Source organism: Zalophus californianus, chromosome 7, assembly GCF_009762305.2.
Source record: "Zalophus californianus isolate mZalCal1 chromosome 7, mZalCal1.pri.v2, whole genome shotgun sequence".
NCBI classification, from domain to species: Eukaryota; Metazoa; Chordata; class Mammalia; order Carnivora; family Otariidae; genus Zalophus; species Zalophus californianus.
In genome coordinates this window covers 119382339-119395248 of record NC_045601.1, presented here as the reverse complement: position 1 = coordinate 119395248, position 12910 = coordinate 119382339, and positions in this window count along the sequence as shown.

Below are 12910 nucleotides of genomic sequence, written 5' to 3'. Positions count from 1 at the left end.
AACTCTAGTCCTAACACAAACCAAAGTAGGACCTTCAGAGAGAGAGCCAGCCCTTTTATTTCTGTCTTCTGCCCATACCCCAGTAGCAATAGGCTCTCAAGGACTTCTCCACCCATCACAGAATCTGGGGCTTCCATCATGAGCTGAGAGTGGCCCTTCTTTCTTCTGGGGACTTTTTATTTATTTATTTATTTAAAAGATTTTGTTTTATTTATTTATTTTAGAGAGAGAACATGAGCAGGGGGTGGGGCAGAGGGAGAGTTAGAGAATCTCAAGCACACTCGATGCTGAACCCAAAGCCTGATGTGGGGTTCGATCTCATGACCCTGAGATCAATGACCTAAGCTGAAACCAAGTCAGACACTTAATCTACTGAGCCACACAGGCACCCCTCTTCTGGGGACTTTTAAATGCTTGTGTATGTTGCTTGCATTTTCATTGTGAGGTAGCATCTGTCTCTAGTCTGGTGATGGCTGCTGTAGACAGTATGTGAATAAGCAATGACCTCTGATCTTGGTGGTTACCCTTTGGTCAATGATCTTTATTATTTCTCTGTTGCTAAAGGTAATCAGGAAGCCCATAAGTTAAGATGTTTTTGAGCCATATTTTTTTACAGTACCCTCAACAATAGCCAGGGCTAAATCCTTGCCCTTTGGTCACACATTGAAAAACATAAGACTACTCCCTTACCTGCCTCCTGGGCATGGTTGTTAGGGGCACAAGTGAATAAACCTACCCCAGTGCTCCAAAGACTGCACCCAAGCATCCCCATGAAAATCTAAATCACTCTTCCTGTGTCTGTGGAAGTCTAAAATATAATACTTCTTTGAAAATAACTTTGAGCTACAGGGTGTAAAGTGGGAGATGAGGTGTGCTCCAGCCCTCTCTTCATTTTCTGATTAGCTAGAGGACATTTCTATGGTCACCTCAGCTCTCCAAGTAAGGACAAAGCTAGGTGCAGCATTCCCCTTAAGAAGGAAGCCTCCATCACACTGAGGCATCCTTCATCATTACAAGTGAATATTTAGTGGAGCACCCAGCAGGTTCAGAATCTTACCCTTAGTATCATCATTCATTCATGAAGTCCTTAAGTCAGTCCTTCTTTCACTCACCAGATCATTGACTTATATATTGCTTCATTCAACCAACATTTCCTGATATCTTATATGTCTCAGCCCTGTGTTGGGCAGAGAGGAGGACATATGAGAAATGCCAGTCATGGTCCTGCCCTCAAGCAGCTCACAGCTTGCTTGGAGGGCCTCCACATACAAGAAATAGTTAGAAACAAAAACAAAAACAAACAAACAAAAAACAGCTGTAAGGTACTGGTCGTAGAAAATCCTGGTAAAATTCTAAGGGAAACATCAGGGAAGGTGTCACTGAAGAAATGCAGTTTAGGCTGGCTTTGATAGTTTGTACAAGTTTGGGGTAGGTAGAAGAGGGCATTCTAGTGAGTGGAAATAGCAAGAAGGTTTGGAAACAGGAATATATACCTGATGTATATGTGAAGCCTTTCTGGCTAGCCTCTCCAGAGTGTGCTAATTTACCAGAAAGATATGGAGAGCTTTGGAACAAGGCAGAGACTTTCTAAGTTGGTTTTGGAAGTACTAGAAAGTCACTCTCTGTGAATCACTCTGTGTCCTTGAGCAACAATAACCATGCAACAAATCTAGTACTGTATGGTTTTAGGACTATAGCTTTTTGTAGGGAGGACTGGCTGGAGGAGGTGTGTCAGGGGGCAGAGGCCACCTGGAGAGGAAAGGGCAGACTACGGGGGTAGACATGGAGAGAAGCAATGAAACATAACTAAAGATTGGGGAGGGAGAGGGAACACTTATAGCTAAGAGTAAGGTTTCTAGCTTGGGCATTGTTATGGGTTGAATTTTGTCCCTCTCAAATTTATATGTCTTAATGTCCAATAACTCAGGATTTGACCTTATTTGGAGACAGAGACTTTACAGGAGTTATCAAGTTAAAATACAGTCATTAGGGTGGGTTCTAATCCAATATGACTGCTGTACTTCTACAAAAGGGAGGTTTAGAGACAGACATGCACACAGGGAAAAGTCATGTGAAGATGAAGGCAAGGATCAAGTATACCAAAGATTGCCAGAAAACTACAAGAGACCCTCAGATGGAACCAACTCCCAATACCTTTATCTCAGACTTCTGGTCTCCAAAGCTGTGAAAGAATAAATTTTTGCTTTTTTTTTTTTTAAGAAAAGCAGAAAAGAAAGAACTGTGCTCTGAAATAACAAGAATTCACAGATAAGCATCAGAGCCTTGTTTTTTCCTTCAGAAAACACCTGCAGAGATAAAGCCAATCTTGTATGAGAGTCCACATTCAAAGAAGAAGGAACTTTGCCCACAGGGACCCTTACATTAAATTTCATGGAAAGATCTGGATTTGTTACCTACACTAAGTACTATTAGCCAACTCAGGTTTCACTTCCACCAAGTAAAAGTTACTTAGAAAGAAAATGTCAGATTTTTAAGATCACTGACAATATAAACACAATGATTCGGGATTTGGGGCAACTGTCATTAAAACAAAAATCTTTCATGATTGAGGAGTTAACCAAACACACCGAAGAAGGTGGTTTGTTCCTCTCCCACAATCATGTAGCTCCCTCTAGAGGACCCCTTTGCCACTCAAAAGTGAAGGGGAAACTTTACGGTTTCACCCACATTAGTTGATCTATCTTCCTGTCAACTCCTGCCCATAACTGTGGGGAAAAGAGTCACTGAACATGGTCTGGGGGGTGAAACTCAGATGAAGCTTTCAGCTCAAATGCCTCTTCCTCTGTGAAGCCTTTTTGGATCTCCCCAAGTGGTTTGTCACTTGTTCGTGTGTGTTGGTGCATTATGGCACAAAATATAATTTATGCATGTCTCTCTTTCCCTTAAACCATGAACCCTTGAGTATATATTTCTTTCCTTATTCATTTTTGTCTTCTTTCACCTAGCCATGGTGCCTGGCACATAGTAAGTGTTCAGTAAATAGATGTTTGTTGACTTAATAAATCAATAACATGCTAGCAAATTCATTGTCTTCTTTCTACCACATACAAATAAAATATTGGCACTTTCAAGATTAATATCCTGTAGGTCAGTGGACTTTTTTATGAACTGTAAGAATGAAAATATTGGGGGATATTAACCTTTTACAGTGTAGATAGGTTAAAAGAGTTAAGGCATTGTGTTTCTTGGAAGAAATAAAGTATTAACAGGAAAACAAAAATTCTAAATTATATGGTAAAATATAAGCATCTTTTGTCACAGATAAGCACAGGACCCAGTGGGAAGGAAACTTAGGGTAGTAAAGTTTCGATGTGTAATGTGTGATTTACTCATAAAGCCCAGAAGAGGCCTAGGGCTGCCAAGGGCAATGGGAAATTACAGAAATTAAGCAAAGGGAATTTAGGAGCAAGGAAGCACTCACTTAGTGGATCTGATTGGGACTGAAAAATCTCAGGCCTTCCAAAGGGAGTCACAAATAATTCAATACATTGTGCATGAGAAGCAGAGAGGGGGTGATTTCAGAGACCATTTGGTCCAGTTCTGTCACTAATGAGAATGCTCTGAGGATAATGTGATTGATTCAGAACCACACAACTACAAGACTCAGAACCTTCACATCAGAATCATGCCTTCAGATTCGGGAGCATAAAAATGAGAACTCTGACCTCTTTCCTGCTGCAATGACCAACCCTTCTATTTAAAGTTTGTTTGAGGCCATGGGCCGGAGGGAGGCAGCTTTATGAGCAGCCACTAGGCAGGCAGAACTGGCAAGAGTAGTGAGAAACCTAAGGTGGCTGAACTGTAAGGTGCTTCAGAACACAGAATCAGGGTAAGAAAGTTATTTTGGGGTTGGTTTTGACTATTAGGTCTAGGATTTGGTTTTAGGTCCAAACATTATTCATAAGTAAGCTGGATATGTGTCCTAGCTCTGCCACTTAGTAGCTGGCTGATCTAAACAGAGGGACTTACTCTTACACTCTTCACTTTCCTCTTCTTTGAAACAATAGCTTAAGTGATTATGAGCTCTGGTATCAGCATGACTACTTGTTCTCCTGATGCTCAGAAGCAGGTTGACTGAGGAAAAGTCAGTTGCCTCTTTGTTCTTCAATTTTCTCAAATGTAAAATAGGAAAATAAAGCTACTTACTCACAGAGTAGGTGTGATGGTTAAACAAGTTAATACACATAAAGAGTGTAGAACAGTGTGTGGTACATAGTAACTCCTCAATAAGTTGCCTATTATTATTGTTGGATTTACTCTAAGGTTAACCAAAAAATAATAATAATAATACCCATAATCCTATCACTTTAACACACTGTTTTCTTTTTTTATTTCATCCTTCCATAATTTACCCATGTTTGTAAATATATATATTTATATTAGAGTTTTAATAATATATGTATATATTATGTACATATATATGTAATATATGAAATAATACATGTATAAATATATATTAGGGTTGTAATCATGTCATATATACCTAATGTTCTGCTTTAGTCATTTTACTTTATATCATAAACATAAACTTTGCACAATTTTCACCATTATCCTGCATACTTCACTGTGTTGCTGGACCATAATGGTTAGGCTTTTAGGTTGTTTTTAGCCTGTTTTTTTAAAAGCAAGATCAAGCCCTAAACACAATAAGGAGAATAAATTTGGCATAGGAAGAGATTCCATATGCCATTTTGCTTTTCAGGAGTGTACTTGCCCTTCTAATGCACCTATTCTGCCACCATGTTTGGCATACTCATCCGAAGGAGAAAAAAACTCCTGGAGCTTTCAAATACTTTCTGCTCAGAGAAGAAAATACCTGGTTCACTGCATCCCACTGTAGCAGTAACTTTGAATGCTATCCTACATCTCTGTAGGAGGGTTTCATTCCAAAAGAAAATGGGAAGGACAAGCAATAACAAAACCAAATGAAAGGCTCTTTAATATTGTTCTTAGAGTCCTAGTTAGGATACTTTAGGGATATAGGAGCTATACTGTACCACAAATAATATTTCCATGCCATGGTGGCTGTTGGGATTGGCTGAAATCTTGCAGTAAGATTCTTCATCCATTTCTGCATCTCTGAAATATACAGTTCTTACTAACACATTAATATAATATTTTCTCTTAAATAGTTTGTTTTATGTAAGATTGATATTTGTTTCAAGGTCCCAACAGAAAACATGATTAGGATATTTTGAAATTAGGAAATTTGAGTGGGGCTTAACAAAGGGCCTATTTATAAAAGTGGACAAGAAACCACAAAGGAAAGTGGAGTTTATTCCTGCACTTGTAACAAGGAAGCTCTTACCACTCCTATGTATACTGAAAGCCCAGAAGCCAGAAGGAGAGTTGAATAGAAAGGGCCATCTAAAGAGGAATAATGATGGCTGAGACTCAGCTAGTACCAATACAGTTGGGTGTAAATGAAAGATGCTCTCCTCCCTGCTCTGATCTCCTCCAGGATCTCCATTGGCCAACACCAACTAGAAGCTAGAAGGCAAGGGGCCATTGTGTGGTCACTCTCATAAGTCACCTAGGGTGGAGAATAAGTCTAGAAAGGGCAAAAGGAAGAAATCTGAAACAAAATTTTTGAGAGGTGCATTTCTCAAAGGGCACAGACCATACTTTAAATTCCTAGCTTGCTCGAGTTAGACAAGAACACAGAAATAGTTCTCATTTGTAAATGGGCATAATAATAGTATGACTAAAATGAAGCTATGGTCACTCCAGGAAGACCAGCCTTAGAAAAGATACTAGAAGTTTATATTCCTAAGAAGGTAGCAGAAGGCATGTGGGTGATTTGAAGGTACTTTCCCTAAGATGGTACTCTCCCTAATTCAGCTTGCTCAACTTTAGCAGCTGCTGCCTCTGGAGAACCAACTTGGGGGTGAGTTGGGGTGGAAAGCAGCAGAGAGTATATGAAGCAGAGTATACTCTAGTTAATCTTTCCCAGTTACCTTTAAGTTCCTCTTAACTTGCAGTCCTTGGAAATACATTTTCCTCTCCACTGCCCTGTAATTGTCAATAAGGAAACTCTGAGCTACCCCATAAGCTGTCTAGCACCTGTTTGACCAACCCTCTCTCCAGTTGTGGACCACCTGGAGAGGAACAAAAGCAAAACAAAGGGCACCTTTTTCCCCCTGCCCCCAGAGTGTGGGTCTCCCAGCTTCCTGCTATTCTTTAACTGCTTCTTCAGACTAAAGTAGAGAGGAGATGGACTTCAGGCCGTCTCTTCTGGAAGCAGAAAGTTGACATTCAGAAGGAAGACTTGTGGTTTTTGAGTAGAAGATATTTACTCTTTCACTGACAGGTTCTCTAGTTTTATGGCTGTATCCACATGGGAATTCAGAAGCAGAAGTATGAACACGGGAAGGAATAAGTAAGGCCTGAGTTGGGAGAAGAGACAAAGAATCAAAACCTCAGGTTAGTGCCTTAATCAACATTACGGTTCACCTTATACACATTTCTATGAATTAAGGTTAAGAGATATACGATTATAACTTTGCCTAAATACAATTTCAATGGTACCCAGTTATAAAAGGTGTGTAAAGAAACAGTAAGATTCCTGAGTCACCAGCATCTGAAAGTAAGGCTGAGGTCCTTTGTTGGTGCTTATGGCACCTTGGGCTGGCACTTTCTGAATCTCATAATTGAATGGGATATTAAACATCCTCTCCACAACCTTCCAGGAAGGCCATTTGTCATTTCCAGTGAAATAAGCTTCATTACCTTTTAAGAAGCTGCTCTTTTTTTTAACTACTCTTTTTGTTTCAACCACTTTAAGATATAATTGACACTTTAAAAAACTGTACATGTATAATGTATATAACTTGATGAGTTTGGTAATAAGTATACACCCACGACCATCACCACATGGTGTGACGCCATGCCATAATATATCCATCACCTCCAAAATTTCCTCTTGCTTTCTTTACTTATTCATTATTACTACTGCTAGAAAGTGTTACCCGATATTTGCATTTTGTCTAAATGTAATGTTCATGTCCAAATAAACTTCTTTACATCATTAAGTGGAATAAGAAAATTGTAAACTTCAGATATCTTGAATTCAGCCTTGGAGAAAGCAGTTGCTTTTGAGATTAAGTGCTTAATTAACCATTAGACTTTGTTTAGAAAGACAAGAGAAGGTTTGAAAATGTATATCCTTTATGATAAATTTCAAGTTGAATCTATACTTATTTTGTATGTTGTCATTTTAAAAAAGTGTTTATCAGTCTATTTTTTTTATTATGTTATGCTAGTCACCATAAAATACATCATTACTTTTTGATGTGGTGATCCATGAGTCATTGTTTTCGTATAACACCCAGGGCTCCATGCAGTACGTGCCCTCCTTAATACCCATCACTGGGCTAATCCATCACCCACCCCTTTCCCCTCTAAAACCCTCAGTTTGTTTCTCAGAGTCCATAGTCTCTCATAGTTCATCTCTCCCTCCGATTCCCCCCACCTTCATTTTTCCCTTCCTTCTCCTAATGTCCTCCATGTTATTCCTTATGTTCCACAAATAAGTGAAACCATATGATAATTGACTTTCTCTGCTTGACTTACTTACTTAGCATAATCTCCTCCAGTTCCATCCATGTTGATGTAAAAATTGGGTATTCATCCTTTCCGATGGCTGAGTAATATTCCATTGTATATAGGGACAACATCTTCTTTATCCATTCATCTTTTGAAGGGCATCTCGGCTCTTTCCACAGTTTGGCTATTGCGACGTTGCTGCTGTGAACATTGGGGTGCATATGGCCCTTCTTTTCACTACATCTGTGTCTTTGGGATAAATACCCAGGAGTGCAATTGCTGGGTCATAGGGTAGCTCTATTTTTAATTTTTTGAGGCACCTCCACACTCTTTTCCAAAGTGGCTGTACCAACTTGCGTTCCCACCAACAGTGTAAGAGGGTTCCCCTTTCTCCACAACCTCTCCAACACTTGTTCTTTCCCTGTCCATTTTTGCCATTCTAACTGGTGTAAGGTGGTATCTCAATGTGATTTTGATTTGAATTTCCCTGATAGTTAATGATGATGAACATTTTTTCATGTGTCTGTTAGCCATTTGTATGTCTTCTTCAGAGAAGTGTCTGTTCATGTCTTCTGCCCATTTTTTGACTGGATTGTTTTTTCAGTGTTGAGTTTGAGAAGTTCTTTATAGATCTTGGATATCAGCCCTTTGTCCATAGTATCATTTGCAAATATCTTCTCCCATTCTATGGGTTGCCTCTTTGTTTTGTTGACTGTTTCCTTTGCTATGCAGAAGCTTTTTATCTTGATGAAGTCCCAACAGTTCATTTTTGCTTTTGTTTCACTAGGTTTTGGAGCTGTATCTTGAAAGAAGTTGCTGTGGCTGATGTCAAAGAGGTTACTGCCTATGTTCTCTAGGATTTTGGTGAATTTATGTCTCACACTGAGGTCTTTCATCCATTTTGAGTTTATCTTTGTGTATGGTTTTAGAGAATGGTTGAGTTTCATTCTTCTGCATATGGCTGTCCAATTTTCCCAGCACCATTTATTGAAGTGACTGTCTTTTTTTCCATTGCATGTTTTTTCCTCCTTTGTCGAAGATTATTTGACCATAGAGTTGAGAGTCCATATCTGGGCTCTCTATTCTGTTCCACTGGTCTATATGTCTGTTTTCGTGCCTGTACCAAGCTGTGATCACTGCTTTGTAATATAGCTTGAAATCGGGCAATGTGATGCCCCCATCTTTGTTTTTCTTTTTCAACATTTTCTTGGCGATTTGGGGTCTTTTCTGATTCCATACAAATTTTAGGATTGTTTGTTCCAGTACTTTGAAAAATGTCATTGGAATTTTGATCAGGATAGCATTGAAGGTATAGATTTCTCTGGGTAGCACAGACATTTTAACAATGTTTATTCTTCCAATCCATGAGCATGGAATGTTTTTCCATCTTTTAGTGTCTTCTTCAAACAAGAGTCCAGGGCCTTATGGATTCCCTGGGGAATTCTACCAAGCATTCAAAGAAGAAATAATACCTATTTTCCTGAAGCTGGTTCAAAATATAGAAACAGAAGGAAAGCTTTCAGATTCATTCTATGAGGCCAGCATTACCTTTATCCCCAAACCAGACAAAGATCCCATCAAAAAGGAGAATTTCAGACTGATATCCCTGATGAACATGGATTCCAAAATCCTCAACAAAATCCTAGGTAATAGGATCCAAAAATACATTAAAAGGATCATCCACCACGACCAAGTAGGATTTGTCCCCGGGATGCAAGGGTGGTTCAGCATTCACAAATCAATCAGTGTAATAGAACACATTAATAAGAGGAGAGAGAAGAATCATATGGTCTTCTCAATTGATGCAGAAAAAGCATTTGACAAAATGTAGCATCGTTTCCTGATTAAAACTTCAGAGTATAGGGATAGAGGGAAGATTCCTCAAGTTCATAAAATCCATCTATGAAAAACCCACAGTGAATATCATCAACAACGGGGAAAAGCTGAGAGCCCTTCCCTTAAGATTGGGAACACGTCAAGGATGCCCACTTTCGCCACTATTGTTCAACATAGTACTAGAAGTCCTAACAACAGCCATCAGACAACAAAAAGAAATAAAAGGTATTCAAACTAAGACAAAGAAGAAGTCAAACCCTCTCTTTTAGCAGATGACATGATACTTTATGTGGAAAACCCAAAGGACTCCATCCCCAAATTACTAGAACTCATACAGCAATTCAGTAATGTGGCAGGATACAAAATCAATGCACAGGAATCAGTTGCTTTCTTATACACTAACAATGCATCTGTAGAAAGAGAAATTAGAGAATTGATTCCATTTACAATAGCATCAAAAACCATAAGATACCTCGGAATAAACCTAACGAAAGAGGTAAAGGATCTATACTCTAGGAACTACAGAACACTCAGTCTGTTTACTTTTTATGGTTTTTTAATTTATTTTAATTAACATATACTGTATTGTTAGTTTCAGAGGTAGATTCAGTGATTCATCAGTTGCACACAACACCAAGTGCTCATTACTTCAAGTGCCCTCCTTAATGCTCATCATCTAGTTACCCCAACTCCCCACCCACCTCCCCTCCAGCAACCCTCAGTTTGTTCCCTATAGTTAAGAGTCATCTTATGGTTTGCCTTCCTGTTTCCCTCTTATTTTCTTTTTCCTTCCTTTCCCCTGTGTCCGTCTCTATTGTTTCTTAAATTCCACATATGAATGAAATCATATGGTATTTGTCTTTTTCTGACTGACTTATTTTGTTTACCCAAATACCCTCTAGTTCCAACCACACCATTGCAAATGGCAAGATTTAATTCTTTTTGATTGCTGCATAATATTCCATCATAATCTGTTTAGATAGGGCAAAACTTTTAGATAATACCAAAAGGTTTGTTTTGTTGTTGTTGTTAAGTTTTCCATCGTGGGATCATGGATGTTTATCAAAGGAAATGGTATTTGTTGGAGTGTTTGTTGTAGAAAACTGATGTTCACTTCATGTTGGGATCTATGTTTGCCAATGAGGTTTGGTCTAATTCCCTAACCTTGCAATGACTAGCCTGTTGATTATTACCTTGCTGATCTCTGATGTGTCGACTTAAATACCAAAAGACTTTATAGCCCCTTGCAGAGTTAATATAGCTAATGGCTTTCCTCTTAGTAAAACATTTTATAAATATAATAAAGTGACCGTAGATTAACTTTATAATACAAAGCAGAATCTCTTGGGTGTTGAGTTTGAGAAGTTCTTTATAGATCTTGGATTCCAGCCCTTTATCTACAGTGTCATTTGCAAATATCTTCTCCCATTCTGTGGGTTGCCTCTTTGTTTTGTTGACTGTTTCCTTTGCTGTACAGAAGCTTTTTATCTTGACGAAGTCCCAAAAGTTCATTTTTGCTTTTGTTTCACTAGCCTTTGGAGCTGTATCTTGAAAGAAGTTGCTATGGCTGATGTCAAAGAAATTACTGCCTATGTTCTCCTCTGGGATTTTGATGGATTCCTGTCTCACAAACAATCAAGTCAAAAAATGGGCAGAAGACATGAACAGACACTTCTCCAAAGAAGACATACAAATGGGTAACAGACACATGAAAAAATGTTCATCATCATTAGCCATCAGGGAAATTCAAATCAAAGCCACACTGAGATACCACCTTACACCAGTTGGAACGGCAAAACTGACAAGGCAAGAAACAACAAATGTTGGAGAGGTTGTGCAGAAAGGGGAACCCTCTTACACTGTTGGTGGGAGTGCAAGTTGGTACAGCCACTTTAGAAAACAGTGTGGAGGTGCCTCAAAAGTTAAAAATAGAACTATCCTATGACCCAGCAATTGCACTACTTTGGAAAAGAGTGTGGAGGTGCCTCGAAAAGTTAAAAATAGGGCTACCCTATGACCCAGCAATTGCACTACTGGGTATTTACCCCAAAGACACAGATGTAATGAAAAGAAGAGCCATATATGCACCCCAATGTTCACAGCAGCAATGTCCACAAATAGCCAAACTGTGGAAAGAGCCGAGATGCCCTTCAACAGATGAATGGATAAAGAAGATGTGGTCCATATATACAATGGAATATTACTCAGCCATCAGAAAGGATGAATACCCAACTTTTACATCAACATGGATGGGACAGGAGGAGAATTATGCTAAGTGAAATAAGTCAAGCAGAGAAAGTCAATTATCACATGGTTTCACTTGTTTTTGGAACATAAGGAATAGCATGGAAGGCATTAGGAGAAGGAAGGGAAAAATGAAGGGGGGGGAATCAGAGGGAGAGATGAACCATGAGAAACTATGGACTCCAAGAAACAAACTGAGGGTTTTAGAAGGAGGGGAGTTGGGGGATGGGTTAGCCCGGTGATGGGTGTTAAGGAGGGCACGTACTGCGTGGAGCACTGGGTGTAAGACAAAAACAATAACTCGTGGATCACTACATCAAAAACTAATGATGTATTGTATGGTGACTAATGTAACATAATAAAATTAAATTAAATTAAAAAAAAACAGCAGCCGCATGTAGAAGAATGAAACTCAACCATTCTCTAACACCATACACAAAGATAAACTCAAAATGGATGAAAGACCTCAACATGAGACAGAAATCCATCAAATCCTAGAAGAGAAGATAGGCAATAACTTCTTTGACATTGGCCACAGCAACTTCTTTCAAGATACATCTCCAAAGGCTAGTGAAACAAAAACAAAAATGAACTTTTGGGACTTCATCAAGATAAAATCTTCTGCACAGCAAAGGAAACAGTCAACAAAACAAAGAGGCAACCCACAGAATGGGAGAAGATACAGACAAAGGGCTGGTATCCAAGATCTATAAAGAAGGTCTCAAACTCAACACCAAAAAAACAAATAATCCAGTCAAAAAATGGGCAGAAGACATGAACAGACACTTCTCTGAAGAAGACATACAAACGGCTAACAGACACATGAAAAAATGTTCATCATTAACTATCAGGGAAATTCAAATCAAAATCACATTGAGATACCACCTTACACCGGTTAGAATGGCAAAAATGGACAGGGAAAAAAACAAGTGTTGGAGAGGTTGTGGAGAAAGGGGAACCCTCTTACACTGTTGGTGGGAATGCAAGTTGGTACAGCCACTTTGGAAAACAGTGTGGAGGTGCCTCAGAAAATTAAAAATAGAGCTACCCTATGACCCAGCAATTGCACTACTGCATATTTACCCCAAAGACACAGATGTAGTGAAAAGAAGGACCATATGCACCCCAATGTTCATAGCAGCAATGTCACAATAGCCAAACTGTGGAAAGAGCCGAGTTGCTCTTCAACAGATGAATGGATAAAGAAGATGTTGTCCCTATATACAATGGAATATTACTCAGCCGTTAGAAAGGATGAATACCC